Genomic DNA, 15365 nt, shown 5'->3' with positions numbered 1-15365 from the left:
TGGGCGTTAAAATAATACCTCATTGTCCTTACTTCCACTTAGAAAGCAATGCATGTCACAAAATTTAATATGTATTTTGAGGAGATATCAGCTCAGGAAGCACATGCTTTGTTGAAAGCACAGTGCACTCCTTAGACCGATTTTGTATCTCCCTCTACTATCTTCCGCTCCCAGTCAGAGCGGTGTTGACCATTTTCTGTATTTTCTGTATGATAATCAGGGTTATATTGGTGATGCTCTCTCTCTCTCCCACTCTCTCCCCCCCTGTCTCTCTCCCCCTCTCTTTTGCTCTCTCTCCCCTCTTTCTTTTGGACTCTCTCCCCCTCTCTTTTGCTCTCCCCCTTTCTTTTCCGCTCTCTCTCTCCCCCTCTTTTGCTCTCTCCCCCCTCTCTTTTGCTCCCTCTCCCCCTCTCTTTTGCTCTCTCTTTCTCCCCCCTCTCTTTTGCTCTCTCTCCCCCCTCTCTTTTGCTCTCTCACCCCTCTCTTTTGCGCTCTCTCCCCTCTCTTTTGCTCTTTCCCTTCTCTTTTGCTCTTTCCCCTCTCTTTTGCTCTCTCTCCACTCTCTCTCTCCCTCTCTTTCTCCCCTTCTCTTTTGATCTGTCTCTCTCGCACGTGCGCAACTGAGACGGATTAGTTCTGATGGGCGTTAAAATAATACCTCATTGTCCTTACTTCCACTTAGAAAGCAATGCATGTCACAAAATGTAATATGTATTTTGAGGAGATATCAGCTCAGGAAGCGCACGCTTTGTTGAAAGCACAGTGCACTCCTTAGACCGATTTTGTATCTCCCTCTACTATCTTCCGCTCCCAGTCAGAGCGGTGTTGACCATTTTCTGTATTTTCTGTATGATAATCAGGGTTATATTGGTGATGCTGCACAGGTATTAAGCGCACTGTTTCTAATTGCTCTTCCAATGAAATGTAACAGGCGCCATTTTGACTCCTTGATTCTAAGCTAAAAAACGGAGAACGGAGCAGTGTTGTTGATTCCTGCCCCCAAGTGTTAATGTCTCAGTAGTTGGAGGGGCTATTGTCCAAGTGTATTTTAAACCATTTGGGACCTTGTGGTTCAACGGTTATGGAGATGATCTGTCTTACGGTTTCTTAAAGTAACAATGCACAAACTCCTTAATATATAAAATGGACATTTTTTATCATACTTTGGAACTGGGGTTTGTTCCTGTGTTTTATTGCTTCTTATATCCTACGCAAGTTTTATACAAGCAAACAGTTTTATATTATTTAAAGTGACAACACCATTTTTTGAAAGACAAACATTTTCCTTTTTGTGCTTGTTTCTGTGAGTTTGTTCACGGAGTTCTGCTCCTATGGACATACGTCTGCTCTGCCTTGAATTATAAGATTTTTTTTTTAGCCTCATGTCTCTCAGGATGCTGCTGTTTAGGCAATGCCACAGTTTTCTCCTTAAGCGTCCCAAGCCTTCATGGCTTCACATGCAGTGCCCTGCAGTTCCTCTCAGTCTCTTGGAGGAGTTTAGTTGCTGGCAGAAATTGCTGCCCAGGTATCTTCAGCGGTATCTGTGGCATTATCTGCTTTTCCTATACTAAAGGGAAATCGCAAGAGGAAAATTAGAGATTCAGATGGTAAGGTTTCTGTTCCGCTTTCTGCTACTAAGGTTGCTCTTCCTCATAGGTTGATGAGGATTCGTCGGTAGCCTCTGAGAGTGAAATCTCAGAATCAGACAGTATAATTCCTTCGTCTGATGCTGAAATGGTAATCTTCAGATGTATACTTGATCACCTCGTGTATTGTTAAAGGAGGTTTTGGCTACTTGGACGACACCAATACTCCTGTTGTTGTCAACCCTTGAAAGTTTTGCAAACTTTATAATTTCTATAATGTTCCTTCCTATGTGGAAGTGTTTCTAGACGTGCTATGGAGATTTTTCCTATCTCTGACTCATTAAGGTGCACAGTGCCTTACGTAGAAAAGACATTTCTACTATGGCTCAGAGATCTTGGATTACTATGGAGAATAGCTGCTCCTTTAAGCGTTGGTCTGGCAGAAATTACTTCTAATTTATGGGTGGAAAAAAGGGTCTTTATTACCATAAGACAAGAAGACGAGACCTAAAGGATGTCAGAGTAATTTTTGTTCCTTTTGTAACTTCAATGGACATTCTTCCTCTTCCAAGCTGGTCCAAGCCTTCTTGGAATAAGGCACAGTAGTGTGTTGCTGAGGATATGATTATGTTCATATCTTTTTAAGGAAGCATTAGAAGAATCCCGCACCTGAGTTTAAGTCAGCATGAAGAGTTTGTCCCTGATCCGGGATCAGATCAAGTGGGGGGCAGACTTGCTCTGTTTTATCAAGCTTGTATGTGAGTTGTCCCAGTTCCTTTGGCTGTGGACACTGTATCTCAGGGTTACAAATAGTATCCATATCTTTACCATCAGGGGCATATTCCTCCTCTAATATTTATCTGCAGTTCAGACAAGAGGGAGGCATTATTGAAATGTATTCAGGATTTTTCCGCCCTGGGAGTGGTCGTTCCAGTTCCTGTAAGGGAACAGGGTCTAGGATTCTATTCTAATCTGTTTCTGGTTTCCAACTAAGGGGAACCTTGTTGTTCTATTTAGACCTAAAGTGTCTCATCAAATTTCTCAGAGTATCCTCCTTCAAATGGAGACCATTCGTTCTATGCTTCCCTTGGTACAAGAGGGTCAGCATGAAGATCATAGTCCTGAACGATATGTATGTTCATGTTCCCATCCACAGTGATCATCAAGTTCCTGAGATTCGCCTTTTAGACAAACTCTTTCAGTTTGTGGCTCTTCTGTTTTGGCCTTGCCACAGTTCACAGAAGGTTCTGGGGGCTCTCTTGGCAGTGTTTAGGTCACGAGGAATTGCAGTGGCGACCTACCTGGACGACATAGTGGTTCAGGCACCATCTTTTCAACAAGCAAACTCTCATTAAGAGATTTATTGTCTTTTTAAGTTTCCACAGATAGAAAGTGAATCTGGAAAAGAGTTATTTTGTTCCAGCTACAAGGGTAGTTTTCTTGGGGAGCATAATAGTTTCCCTATCAATGGAAATATTTCTGACAGAGGTCAGAAAATCAAAGATTCTTTCCTCTTGCCTCTCTTTCCAGGCTATTGTTCGTCCATCAGTGGCTCATTGTATGTCATCATCGATTCCATTTTAGAGCTTTTCAGTTCTACATGATCAGTCAATGGAATGGGGATCATGTGGTTCTGTCTCAGAGGACAGATTTAGATCAGTCGACAAGTGACTCTCTCCCGTGGTGACCTTTTCAGGAGCATCTGTCTCAGGACACATGCTTCCAGTGATCTTCCTGGGTTATAGTGTCCATGGATGCCAGCCTGTTGGGCTGGGGCTATGGATTCAGTAGGAGTCTGCTCTTTCCGTAATCTTTTGGAGCGGAGAGAGATTCATGATACTCTGATGGCTTGTCCTTCAGTTGTCCTTACCCTGGTTTTTAGGTTCCAGTTGGACAATATTACCTCAGTGGCTTTCATCAACTTAGGGAGGAACCAGGAGTTCCTTAGCCATGAAGGAGGTGGCTCGGATTGTTCTGTTTGCAGAATGTCACTATTGCTGTCTATCTGCCATCCACATTCAGGAGTGGACATCTGGAAGCGGACTTCCTAATCAATTTGAGACATTTCTTCTGGGAAGTGGGCTCTCCATCTGGAGGTGTCCTACAGGTTAACCCTCATCTAGGGGGTGCCTTAGTTGGATCTGATGGCATCTCAGTAGAACGCCAAGTTTTTAAGGTTCGGTTCAAGATCAAGAGATACGCAGGCCATTCTGATAGATGTTCTGGCGTTTCCTTGGGATCTCAGTATAGCATACTTGTTTTCCTCTGTTTGCTCTCCTTCCATGAGTCATTGCTCGTATCATTCAGGAGTGAGCAGCAGTTATTCTAATAGCTCCTGCATGGCCTCACAAGATCTGGTATACAGACCTAGCGTAGATGTCATCTCTTTCACCTTGGAGGTTTTTCTCTGAGAAAGGACCTTCTAACTCAGGGTCTATTCTTTCATCCAAATATCGTTTCTCTGAAACTGACTGTTTGGAGATTGAACTCTTAGTTCTGTCTAAGAGTGGTTTTTCTGAGTCGGTCTTTGTGACCATGTTTCAGACTCGCAAGCTTGTTACCAAGATTTTCCATACGGTATGGTGTACATACCTTTTTTAGGTGAATCCAAGGGCTACTTTTGGAGTAGGTTCAGGATTCCTAGGATTTTGTCTTTTCTCCAGGAAAGTCTGGAGAAGGGTTTGTCAGTCAGTACTCTCAAGAGTCAGATTCTGCATTATTTACTTTGTTTCGCAAGCGTCTGTTGGATGTGCCAGATGTGCAGTCTTTTTGTCAGGTCCTGGTTAGAATCAGGCCTGTGTTTACATCTGTTGCTCTTCCTTGGAGCCTTAACCTTGTTCTTAAGGTTTGGCAGCTGCTCCATAGGAGCCTTTGCATTCCGTAGATATTACATTCTATTTTAGGTTTTTCTTCCAAAGGTGTTTTTCGGATAAAGTTTTAATCAGGAAGATTGTTGTTTCTTTTCTGGATCTAATCCTTCTCATAAGGACCGCTTTTTGCTCAACTTGGATGTTGTGCGTGCTTTAAAATCGTTTATCTACTGGTGACTAAGGTTTGTCTCCAATCTTCTGCCCTGTTTGTTTGTTTCTTTGGCAGTAAGCTTCTGTTTCTTTTCTTTCTCTCTGGTTGAGAAGTAAATTTGTTTTACTTTGAGTCTGCTGGTCAGAAGCCTTCTGAGAGATTTTCAGCTCTTCTTGAGTTTTCAGGGTTGAAGCTTCTGTGGAACAGATTTGCAAGGCCGCAATCTGGTCCTCTTTGCATACTTTTTCCAAATTTTTCAAAATTTATATTTTTGCCTCGGCTGAGGCTTCTTTTTAGGAGAAAGGTTTCTCAAGAGGTGGTGACTTCTGTTTAGGTCTGTCTGTCTTGTTATCCCTCCCTAGTCATCTTAGTCCTCTGGCTTAAGTATTGGTTCGCAACAGTAATTGATGATGTTGTGGACTCACCATATCTTAGGAAATAAAAGAAAATGTATGCTTACCTGATAAATTTATTTATTTCTGGATATGGTGAGTCCACGACCCCACCCTTTTCTTTAAGACAGTTGTTTTTAGCTAAACCTCAGACATCTCTTCACCTTTGTGTTACTCTTTTTTTCCATTTCCCTTTGATCGAATGACTGTGGTTTGTGGGAAGAGAAGTGATACTTATCAGCTTTGCTGTGTTGCTCTTTGCCTCTTCCTGCTTTCCAGGAGTGATATTCCCAACAGTAATTAATGACGTCATGGACTCACCATATCTTAGGAAAGAAATCCCTTTTATCACTACCCACTACTCAGGGGTTGCTCAGATCACGTGACCTACCCACAGGTGGGGGGAGGGGCACCTCATTTGCACCTGATGCTACCCACCCCACCTGTCAGTATTTATTGGTCCTTTAAATCTTTAGCATCTTCAAGATGGCTGACAAGGCCTAGAGAGGACAAATGTAGGTCTGTGGTTTGCTGATTCTCCTCATTCAGAGGAGACTTGCCTGATAGTTTAGGACTGGACAATCTATTGGCAGGATCAGGGGGCTGATATGCTACAGGATATTTCTCCTCAGTGAGAGCATAGTGAGCTAAAAGTGACTGCAACCTTATTGACACTCGCCTCTTGTACAAGCATAGATGTTTTACCAGCTTTTGTTCTTTTTCGGTTTATTAGGCAGAACTGTGTCAAGTGTCACAAGTGAGGCGCAAATAGTTTTGCACTAGCACAATGGTGTTTTTGCGAGCCATTTTCATTGCGCTGATATTACAAGTGGAGCACAATCCTTACCTCGATCTCAGAGATGTGGTTAACTGTTTTCAGAAACAAAAACCTTGCACAAAGCACTTTAAAAATACATTACAAAGTACAGTTACCCTCATATTAACACTGTCTGATAAAACGTTTTTAATAAAAACATTGCACAAAAAAGTTATAAGGGCTCAATGATTGGAGATCTCGGTTGTTAGGAAAAACAAGGCAGGCAAATGACTTTAACATTGAGACACATAAAGATACATAGCTAAAGATGTATTTACAGTCATATTTACACATATAAAATTATTAATATATATGTACACAGACACACACACATATATATATAAGTGCATTATATCTCGGAGAGGGAAGAGGAAGGTCTCACTTTCCTCCCCCCTTAATTTTTAATTTTTTTTATTTTTTTATTTATCCCTACCTTCACCTACAATTCCTTCTTTTCCTCCTACTCTATACATTTCCACTCTTTACTCTCTCATTCTCATTTTCTAACTGATTTCAGATCAGATTTTACACCATTTACGTACACAAAAAACTCAAAAGGATACTGTTTTCTCCTTCTAAAAAGAGTTGCCAGTGGAACACTGTTTATGACTATCATGTATTTCATTGTATTGCAATAGATTCATTGATCTGCTGCTGTACCCTGTAATCTTTTTTTTCGTGGTTCAGATAGCAACTTTCTAATTTACTCCTATTATCAAATTTTCTTCATTCTCTTGGTATCTTTATTTGAAAAGCAAGAATGTAAGTTTAGATGCCGGCCCATTTTTGGTGAACAACCTGGGTTGTTCTTATTGATTGGTGGATAAATTCACCCACCAATAAACAAGTGCTGTCCAGCGACTGAACCAAAAACTGGCTGGCTCCTTAGCTTAGATGCCTTCTTTTTCAAATAAAGATAGCAAGAGAACGAGAAATTGATAATAGGAGTAAATTAGAAAGTTGCTTAAAATTGTATGCTCTATCTGAATCATGAAAGAAAAGATTTGGGTTCAGTGCCCCTTTAACCCTTTGAGTGCTAATGATGGCTCTGAGCCGTCACAGAGTTTCTCACTCTGGTGCTAATGACGGCTCAGAGCCGTCACTAGCACTCTCCCACCTTGAGGGAGATCTGGGGGCTCCTTGCTGCTCCTACCCCGGCGATCATGCCTGTAGAGTGACAGGCATCGCCGGGGCTTCACGTGATGCGCGGTGACGTCACACGCAATTACGTGATGACGTCACCGCAACTTTATTTATACTTAACAATGTTAAGTATAGAAGGATCTGTATCTCAGGCATCTAAGCAGCTACAGACCCCCAAGACCCATTGTTGGAAAGGTAACTTTTCCAACAGTGTAAGTCTTGGGGGTCTGTAAAAAAAAAAAAAAAGTTGAAAAAAAAGTTTTCAAACATTTCAAAAATAATAATAATAAAAAAAAATATTAGCACCCAGGTGGGAAATGGCTTAGCAGCCAAAGGGTTAAGCTAGGTTTTTCATGCCATTCATGTTAGTGCTAGCACAAAATATTTTTTTTTTAACTTGTAATACAAACACAACTCCACAAGCGCAAACATGAAAATCCTAGCAGAATTTTTGCGATCGGGGGAAAAAATTACAGCGCCACTTGTAATCTAGCCCTCCTGTGTCTTAAAGAACTATGGTCACAGTAACAGTGGGCTGTTCTCATTCTGCTATTCAACATAAAAGTTGCTAATGTAACCTGATTTGTTAAACTTTATTGAATTGTAGTTAATTCAGAAGCATTTAATTTATAGCTGCAACTATTTGTGTCAACAGTATGTAAAGTGACATACATCATTTGTTTAAACCCAGGTAAGCAGCTATCATGATGGGCGCGATCCGATATAGATCGTAGTTTGCGGCGCAAGCGAGGGAACCCGCGTCGCCTGCAGTTTCAGTTCGCAACTCTAGCTATCCAATATTCAGCGCCGTCAGATGCTAAACTGGCGTAAGTAGGAAAAACCGTCGAGCAGGCAAAATGTGCGCAAATACACATTTTAGTCGTCGCAAGTACTTGCGCCAGTATTTTGTTCACGTAAACTCTCAATAAAGTGTAGTTTTATGCAAATTAGCCTATGACTCGTAAAAAATAACGCCAGTTCTAAGAGATGCGCCACGTAATGACGAGATTCAAAATTCATACTTAAACCCCTGCGCAGCCGCCATTTTCTTTAGTGTGTTTGGTTGGTTCTTGGAGCTACAGCACACTACAGTGAGTAGGAGAAAGTCGTTAGAGTAGAGAGAGAGGCGCATTGCATAATATTTAGTTAGGTCGGATTTGGTGGATTTGATAAGCTTGTACATTTACTGTCACTTTTTTACATATTGCACACATTTTGCATACACACATATACAAAATACACAACACTTTTTTTTTATAACACCTTACACATTTTATTTATCTTTTACAGTTTGAAAGGCTGAGTGTTTGGTTGTGATTGTGTGTGATTGAAGTGGGAGTGAGTGTGTGAGTGTGTGTAGTGTGAGGATGTCAGGGAGAGCTAGGGCTGGGGGGAGGAGGGAAGGGGAGTTGCAGGGAGAGGATTATGGACAGGAGGAGCAGCAGGGTCCCCGTCAGGGAGTGAGCGGAGTGGGGAGAGGGAGAGCCAGAAGGGAGGATGGGAGTGGGGTTGCCCCAAGGCCAGGCACACTCAGAAGAGGGATAGAGGGTGCACATGGGGATAGAAGGGGGGAGGAGGGAGAGGATAGGGAGGAACCCACACCAGGGACATCCCAGGGAGGGAGCCAGGCGGCCCAGGACGAGGAGCGTATGAGGTGTCCTAACTTCACTTTTGCAGAAAACCTTGCTCTAGTCCAGGCTGTCCTGGAGAACCATACTGCCCTCTTTGGACAAGAGAAGGGCAAAGGAGTTGTCCGTAGGTGTAAAGATGCCTGGCAGAAGGTGGTGGAGGCCGTTAATGGTGTGTCCCAACAGAGGAGGAATGTGGATGGCCTAAAGAAGAGGTGGAATGATTGTAAGAGGAGAGTCAAGGAGAAGATGGGCCAGGAAGCAATGTCCCAGAGGGCAACAGGAGGTGGGCCTCACTATGAGGCGGAATACAACCAGTGGCAGGAGCTGATTCGTAGGTCCCTGAGCGTCACAGCAGTCCGTGGACTTCCAGGGGCTCGTGACTCAGGGATTGCAACATCAGCGCAGCATGCTGGTGAGTAACATCCCACACACCAGTATTATATGTATTTGAGTTATAATATCCTGTATTGTCACACATTCCAGTACACAATGAGGAGCATGGTATTTTGCCTACTAACAACAAAATATACAATGAGATTTAACATTAAAGGGACATGAAACCAAATAATTTTATTTCATTATTCAGATAGAGAATACAGTTTTCAACAACATCCCAATTTACTTCTATTATCTATTTTTCATCATTATTTTCATAATCTTAGTTTATTAAATATCAATGCACATGGGTGAGGCAATCACACGAGGCATTGATGTGCAGCCACCAATCATCAGCTTATGAGCCTATCTAGAAATGCTTTTCAGCTAAGAATATCAAGAGAATGAAGCAAATTAGCTAATGGAAGTAAATTACAAAGTTGTTTAAAATTGCATGCTCGGCTAGCTGAATCATGAAAGAATAAAAATGGGTTGCATGTCCATTTAATGCTACTTAACACATTGAAATTCATGATATGAGGTGGAATAGTGAAATACTAACATGTCTCAGAGTAACACAGGCCACAAGCCACATGTAGAGTTTTCAGTAAATGGACACTATAGTCATCACAACCATAGTGTCACTTAAAGAACACATTTTCTCCATCACTGACATGTACACAGAACTATTGTATGAAGCACATACATGTATACTTTGCATATTAAAACCCATCATATCACATAACATGCATGTTATAGAGTTTGACATGAGAATGTGGATAGGCCCTAGCATGTACATTGTATGCCCACATGGATATATATCTGACTGTACTAATCCCTCTCATCATTTGACTCCTCCACAGAACCTCCAGTCACCAGGGTGCCAACGCCCATGCATCCCCCTCCAACACCGGATCAAAGTATTTCTCCACCTCGACCACCGGCCCGGAGAGTCCAGCAGGAGTATGCCAGGCATGACCTGGGTTGGACTGCCTCAATTGAGAATCCCAATGTTATGCCGCCTGCATTACAGGAGGATACCTGGCAGGAGCCCTGGCCGGAGGAATATTCTTTTGGCTTGGAGGGGGAGCCAAGCCAGCCCCGAAGGGTAGATGTCTTTACCCCCCCCAAGAATATCATGCCACTCAGGGATTCTACCAGCAGGCTGAGTGGATGCACACCAGCAGCCAATGGGACTATCAGTCCATCCGGACATCTGCACCATCGGCAGCAGTTGAAAGAGCTCCACCAGCTGAAATTCCGGGGCCTGCACCCCTAGCTGAGATTCATCACCCTGCACCCCCAGCTGAGATTCCTCGCCCTGCACCCCCAGCTGAGATTCCGGGGCCTGCACCCCCAGCTGAGATTCCGGGCCTGCACCCCCAGCTGAGATTCCGGGGCCTGCACCCCCAGCTGAGATTACACAGCCTGCGTCACCAGCTGAGGATCGAGAAATAGAACCGGTGCCTATAGTCCCTGCTGGGGAAGAGCCCATGGATCCACTGACTTCCGCCATGGGTGAAGAATACATTTCCCTACAGAGGAGGCAAACATTGACCTGTGAGAGTCTCACATCAACCTGCGAGAGAATGCAGAGGGACCAACGCAGGTTCTATAGGAGCCAACAGCGATTACAACAGCGTTCCATTGAGCTGCAAAGGGACATGGCAGCATCTGTAACTGCTATGGTACAAAACCAATCGCAAATGCTGAGAGTCATTTCTGACATGCAAATCCAGAGTGAACACAGATGGAGGGAACAGAACCAACTGTTGGGTGTGTTGGTGGAGCATTTCACCCACCAGCAGGACATCGCCTCAAGCATCTCATCTGTGACCAGCACTCCTACTGGATCCACACAACCCAGGAGAGGCAGGAGACCCACTCCAGGCCCCTCAGCCCGCTCATCTAAGAGGCCTAAAAGAAAATAAATCTTGTTCTATTTCATCCTAAATCTTGTCCTCTGTTATTTACCATATAATTGTCATCCACATCCATGTGAGGTGTGTTTTAGTACAGTAATATTGTTAAAACATATAATAATACCTGTGTTGAAATGGGCCAAAAAGGTATTATTATCATGTTTCTGACATATTCCTGTTCGATAAACCACATCACATAGTTGTGTATGAACGGTACATATAGTAATATTCACTTCTAAGATGTAAATCAAGGTTTCTCACATCCAATATAAATTGACACGTGGGTATATATAACTAATAATGTATTTACAGAAGGTGTGAACATAAGGTATAAATATCCATTATCCTCATTCTTAATGATAGTCAATAAATCATAGTGAACTAAACATGAATGAAACAAATGAGAAATATACAGTAATTAGGGTTGTTAAAGGGACATGAAAGCAAAATGTTTTCTTTCATGATTTGTAAAGAGCAGACAATTATAAACAACTTTCTAATTTGCTTCTATTATTTATGTTGCTTCATTCTATTGATATTCTTTGCTGAAAAGCATATCTAGATATGCTTGGTAGCTGCTGATTAGTAGCTGGATACAGATGCCTCCTGTGATTGTTTCACTGTGTGCATTGCTATGTCTTCATTAAAGGATATCTAAAGAATAAATCAAAATAGGTAATAGAAGTAAATTGGAAGGTTTTTTAAAATTATATTCTCTATCCTTAATCATGAAAGAAAATGTTTGGGTATAGTGTCCCTTTAAGGGAAGGGGGTTGGGATGTAGTAGTTTTACTTACATGCAGTGGAAATCCGAAGTGTGTAATTCTGCAAGACATGATATATACACATGCAATGGTTGGTGAGGTACTGTCAAACATCATAATACATGTGAATGTTACGGTTTACTGTACTTATGAATAAGTAACTTACAGGTGAAGTATTCACGGATGACATAATCCCTCACTTCATTCCCCCTCAGTGTCCCCCTGTCCACATCCTCAGGTACAGGAACCAGCTGCTGCTGCTGCTCTGGGTCAATGTCCACCAACAAACGTGTGTCCACAGCAATGTTGTGTAGAATACAGCAACCATTGACAATGGAACACACTTTGTTGGGGTTATACTGTAGTGCTCCGCCTGTAACATCCAGACACCTGAACCTGGTTTTTAATAGGCCAAAGCTCCTTTGAATGACATTCCTTGTTCTTATGTGTGCCTCCTGGTACCTGAGTTGTGGCTCTGTAATGGGGTGCACCAAGGGGGTTAATAGCCATGGTCTGCAGCCGTACCCTGCGTCACCTGTCATGTAACATATGTATTTGGATTACTACAGGTACATCATGTGCTTTAAAGGGACACAACATGAATTTCATATAAAAGATAGATTTAATAAAAACATGAAATTTGTGCATTATAAGCAATCTACTTTTATGCCAGTATTAGTCTAGACCAAAAATCTATTTTAAAGGACCAGTCAACACAGTAGATTTTCATTATCAAAAAATGCAAGATAACAAGACAATGCAATAGCCCTTAGTCTAATATCAAAGTTATTTTTTATCACAATTTAAAATGTTATGTATTTTGAAACTCCCCCTGTACCATGTGATATCCATCAGCCATTCACAAATGCATACACACTTATTCTTGCACATGCTCAGTAGGAGCTGGTGACTCAAAAATATAAAAGATACAAATACTGTGCACATTTTGTTAATGGAAGTAATTTGGAGAGTTTATTAAAATTAAAAGTCCTATCTGAGTAATGAAAGTGCAATTTATACTAGACTGTCCCTTTAATAAGAACCTGCAATTTTTATCAGCTTTTTAACCCCTTAACGACTGAGGACGTGCAGGGTACGTCCTCAGAAAAAAGGCAGTTAATGCCTGAGAACGTACCCTGCACGTCCTCAGTGTGGAAAGCAGCTGGAAGCGATCCTGCTCGCTTCCAGCTGCTTTCCGGTTATTGCAGTGATGCCTCGATATGGAGGCATCCTGCAATAACCTTTTTAAGTAATCCGGTGCAGAGAGAGCCACTCTGTGGCCCTCTCTGCACCGGAGATCGGTGGCTACCTGCGTTGGTGGGTGGGAGCCGGACCGGGAGGCGGGTGGCGGCCATCGATGGCCATGTGGATGTGAAGGGGGGCGGGATCGTGGGCGGGGGTGGCTGGGGGCGCGCACGCGTGCACGGGAGGGTGGGGGCGGGCGCGTGCACGGGGAGGGAGCGGGTGGGAACCGCTACACTGCAGAAAATTTGAAAATAAAAAGATAAAAAATATCGAAAATTTAAATAATCAGCAAGGTGGTGGAGGTTTGTCTGTGGGGGGTGGGGGGGGGGGGGGAAGCTACACTACAGAAAAAAAAAACCAAAGACAAAAAAAGCACTTTTTATTGTAAACTGGGTACTGGCAGACAGCTGCCAGTACCCAAGATGGCCCCCAATAAGGCAGAGGGGAGGGTTAGAGAGCGGTTTTGGGGGGGATCAGGGAGGTTGGGGGCTAAGGGGGGGATCCTACACAGTAGCATATGTAAATATGCTAAAAAAAAATTTCATTTTTTTTTTAAAACCCTTTTATTTTAGTACTGGCAGACTTTCTGCCAGTACTTAAGATGGCGGGGACAATTGTGGGGTGGGGGAGGGAAGGGAGCTGTTTGGGAGGGATCAGGGGGTGGGATGTGTCAGATGGGAGGCTGATCTCTACACTAAAGCTAAAATTAACCCTGCAAGCTCACTACAAACTCCCTAATTAACCCTTTCACTGCTAGCCATAATACACGTGTGAGGCGCAACAGGATTTAGTGGCCTTCTAATTACCAGAAAGCAACGCCAAAGTCATATATGTCTGCTATTTCTGAACAAAGGGGATCCCAGACAAGCATTTACAACCATTTGTGCCATAATTGCACAAGCTGTTTGTAAATGATTTCAGTGAGAAACCTAAAATTGTGAAAAATTTTACGTTTTTTTTTAATTTGATCGCATTTGGCGGTGAAATGGTGGCATGAAATATACCAAAATGTGCCTAGATCAATACTTGGGGTTGTCTACTACACTACACTAAAGCTAAAATTAACCCTACAAGCTCCCTAAAAGCTCCCTAATTAACCCCTTAACTGCTGGGCATGATACACTTGTGGTGCGCAGTGGCATTTAGCGGCCTTCTAATTACCAAAAAGCAACGCCAAAGCCATATATGTGTGCTATTTCTGAACAAAGGGGATCCCAGAGAAGAATTTACAACCATTTATGCCATAATTGCACAAGCTGTTTGTAAATGATTTCAGTGAGAAACCTAAAGTTTGTGAAAAAATTTGTGAAAAAGTGAACAATTTTTTGTATTTGATCGCATTTGGCGGTGAAATGGTGGTATGAAATATACCAAAATTGGCCTAGATCAATACTTTGGGATGTCTACTAAAAAAAAATATGTACATGTCAAGGGATATTCAGGGATTCCTGAAAGATATCAGTGTTCTAATGTAACTAGCGCTAATTTTGGAAAAAAATGGTTTGGAAATAGCAAAGTGCTACTTGTATTTATGGCCCTATAACTTGCAAAAAAAGCAAAGAACATGTAAACATTGGGTATTTCTAAACTCAGGACAAAATTTAGAAACTATTTAGCATGGGTGTTTTTTGGTGGTTTTAGATATGTAACAGATTTTGGGGGTCAAAGTTAGAAAAAGTGTGTTTTTTTCAATTTTTCCTCATATTTTATCATTTTTTTTATAGTAAATTATAAGATATGATGAAAATAATGGTATCTTTAGAAAGTCCATTTAATGGCGAGAAAAACGGTATATAATATGTGTGGGTACAGTAAATGAGTAAGAAGAAAATTACAGCTAAACACAAACACCGCAAAAATGTAAAAATAGCCTTGGTCCCAAACGGACAGAAAATGGAAAAGTGCTCTGGTCACTAAGGGGATAATTTACTTCTATTAGATAATTTTCTCCATTCTATAGATAACTTTTGCTGACAAGCATATTAGATATGCTCATTAGCTGCTGATTGGTGGCTGCACATAGAAGCCTCATATGATTGGCTCATCTATGTGCATTGCTATTTTTGTAAAAAAAGATATCTAAAGAATAAATAAAATGAGATAATAGAAGTGAATTGTAATGCTGTTTAACATTGTATTCTCTATCTGAAACATAAAATTATTATTTGTGTTTAGTGTCCCTTTAGTAGAAATATACAGACAGAATTAAGGTACTCACCAAGCAGCCATCCTCCAGAGAGTGTTCCATTTTCAAACATATTGAATAAGGAGGTCTGGCGCAGGATGTAGGAATCATGTGCACTCCCCGGGAAGCCTGCATACACATGTAAGAATTTCAGATTGGTATCGCAGACCATCTGGCAATTCAATGAGTGAAACCCTTTCCTGTTAATATAGAGGATTGTCTCCTCATGTGGGGCCACGATACGCACATGTGTGCAATCAATTGCCCCCATGACATTGGGAATA

This window comes from Bombina bombina, chromosome 4 (assembly GCF_027579735.1).
Source record: "Bombina bombina isolate aBomBom1 chromosome 4, aBomBom1.pri, whole genome shotgun sequence".
NCBI lineage: Eukaryota > Metazoa > Chordata > Amphibia > Anura > Bombinatoridae > Bombina > Bombina bombina.
The sequence above is the reverse complement of the archived record's forward strand: the minus strand, read 5'-3'. Positions refer to the sequence as shown.